Below are 2857 nucleotides of genomic sequence, written 5' to 3'. Positions count from 1 at the left end.
TTATTAAGTAAGGACTTGTGTCGCTAAAGTTTCGTCGGAACGAATTTACGGAAAATCAACTGACGACTGGAGGCGTAACAATACGTCTACATTGAATCACAAAGCAAATAAGTCTGATATCACACATACTGAAACACTTGTTGAGGTAACAAAACCTCAAGTTAGATAATTCGTTCGTTTTTTTAAAGCAAAGCCACATAGGGCTATCTGCTGTGTCTACCGCTGGAATCGAACTCCAGATGTTAGCGTTGTATGAACGTAAATTTACCACTCTCCCACTGGAAGACTCCTTTGTTTAGGGACAACAATGGATCTATTGTTCCATCCTTTAAGGTCAAGTGATTAAGCGCTCGACTCGCAATCTGCGGGTCGTGGGATCGAATCCCTCTCCTACAAAATATGCTCGCCATTTCAGCCATGAGGCGTTATAATGTTTAGATCAATCCCACTGTTCGTTGGTAAAAGAGTAGCCCAAGAGTTGGTGATGACTAGCTGCCTTCCCTCTAGTCTTCCACTGCTAAATTAGGGACGGCTAGCGCAGACAGCCCTCGTGTAGTTTTGCGCGAAATTCAACCCCCCCCCCCAATAACTCGCAACAAGCAGGGTGTGAAATCAGGTGTCTTTTCGTAGCTGTTGATGATAAAGAACGAAGGGCACTTTTGGAGCATTTATGGTAGAAAGGTGTATTTCTTAATAATTCGGGTAAGAATGTCTCGTATTTCGTAACATTGCGATTTAAAGCTCGATTTCGGTTCGGGAAACTAGTAATTAAAACTTGAATATACTCGCAACATTCAAACATTTGTTTGCAAGCAACCTTGTGCACGTGTACCGAATATTTATACTCGTTAGGTTTCACAAGTTTATTTTTAAATTGTTAAAAAAAAAGGTGCACACAGCCTTATCACGTCCTCCATTCTTGAAAATTAAAACTTGTTTCACTCTACTGACATTTTTTGTTTCTCGACGTAAGAAATAAAATAATAATAATATAAGAACTAGATATATTTGCCAAAATAAACAACAACAAACAAACAACAACTTACCAATGATGTTGAAACGTAACGACGACTTGTTTTATATGTGCTAACGCTGAAACTACTATTTGACGCATTCGGTATACATGCGCTGTTAAGCCTATCGTTCATGATACTAATAGCTGTTCTTTTGGAAAGTAATCAACGTTTATGATTGGTTGTATTCAGATAAGAATAACGATACCGAAGTATCACGATCTGAAAAGCTTATCAGCATTGGTTAAATAACTTACTCCTGGAGTGACGGAACAGTATTTTGTAATTATAGTATTTTTGCACTCGTGTATAAAGTTATATTCATATTATTTATGATTTTAACTCCTTTGTATTCCAAGTGTTAAATCTTGTTTTCATACTTAATCCTTGTACCCCGCCGCGACTATGTATTTGCATATGTTTTATTACCCATGATTCCTAGTGTTAAAAATACACTTTTAGCTTTATTTTTAAATTATATTAGACACATTCTGATAGTTTATTAAAGTTAAAATTTATTTGTAACTGATCCTGTTTTTCACGGGAAAGAAATTGGAACTGTGTTCAGTTCAGGTGCTGTTCCGGTGATGACATTTAGAACATTTTCAGCCAATTAGATATTAAAGGGTTAAAGAATGCCCTCTATAAAAAGGTCAAGGGTAGCACTGGCGTAGTGATTAGCGTATCAGGCTGGGGGATGGAAAAGTCCGAAATTCGAGACGTAATGCTGCTGAACACTGTCTTCATTTTCAGCTGAGGACGCATTACAAAAGTTGTAGTCAATTCCATTATTTGACTCAAAGATACAGATAGTAAAGTTACGGTGGCGGATGGTGTTGCTGAATGTGTGCCCTCCCTCTGGACAGTGGTTTTAAAATTTGGGAAGTCCTTACATGAACCTTAGAAGTCTCTGGCCTAGTCGTTTAGTCCATAATGTCGCAATAAACGCTGCTCAGGTAGAAGTGGAGAAGTACGGTTGAACCTCCCCCCCCCCCGTCCCCAGTGGCACAGCTGTATGTCTGCGAACTTTCAACGCTAGAACCTGGGTTTCGATACCCGTAGTAGGCAGAGCACAGATAACCCATTGTGTAGCTTTGCGCTTAACTTCAAATAAAACAAAAATATATTTAAAAGTAAACTACAACAGCTAGGACTTTTTTTTAAATACATTTTTCCACAAAATGTATCTCGTTTACGCATTATTAAAGTTTGTTCAATAACGATTCGTTAGGAGGCGACAGTAATTTTAGAATAATAAGTTTTAATAAGCGTTCTTATGCACAGAAGGGATTAAGTAAGTAAATAATTTTTTTAATAAGGTGGAGTAATCAAATTGTTCTTTTCAGATCAAAAATTTATCTAAGTTTGAAAGGGTTTATCAACTAGTGAGTTAAATATCATATACAAATTAAGTGCTGTTTTAATATAATTGCTATTGCTGTGTTAATTCGTTTTCTAAACATGTGTGACAATTTCCCTTTATTTATTTTTCAATATGTTTCCGCTTCTTTATTACTATTTCATTCCAAAAATATTCTCTTTGATTTCTATGCACACGATGTTAAGCGCCACCTGTTGAGAACTTCTCTGTTAGATAAGTGTCAACAGCTCAGCAAATAGAAACATTCTCTCAATGACAAGGACAACGAACATCCAATTAGAATAAAGTATACAGTAGAGAAAACTTATAACAAGGTCAACGAACAACCAACTAGACTAAAGTTTACAATAGAGAAAACTTGTAACAAGGACAACGAATATCCATGTAGACTAAGGTTTACAGTAAATAAAACTTGTCACAAGGACAAAGAAAATCAGTGTAGACCAAGCTTTACAGTAAACAG

At 36.5% G+C, this 2857-nt stretch overlaps 1 protein-coding gene across 1 annotated transcript in view; it reads right to left on the bottom strand.

Moving 5' to 3' along the window:
• The window catches only part of LOC106466994, an 8757-nt gene extending 7613 nt beyond the window's left edge, over nucleotides 1–1144 (bottom strand). Inside the window, exon 1 of the mRNA XM_013927305.2 lies at nucleotides 1047–1144. The gene's annotated coding sequence lies outside the window, so the exon portion shown is untranslated. The remainder of the gene's footprint in view (nucleotides 1–1046) is intronic.
• Between the last annotated feature and the right edge of the window lie 1713 nt (nucleotides 1145–2857).

Source organism: Limulus polyphemus, unplaced genomic scaffold, assembly GCF_000517525.1.
Source record: "Limulus polyphemus unplaced genomic scaffold, Limulus_polyphemus-2.1.2 Scaffold2453, whole genome shotgun sequence".
Lineage (NCBI taxonomy): Eukaryota > Metazoa > Arthropoda > Merostomata > Xiphosura > Limulidae > Limulus > Limulus polyphemus.
Note: the sequence above shows the minus strand (reverse complement) of the source record. Positions and strands in the feature narration are given on the sequence as shown.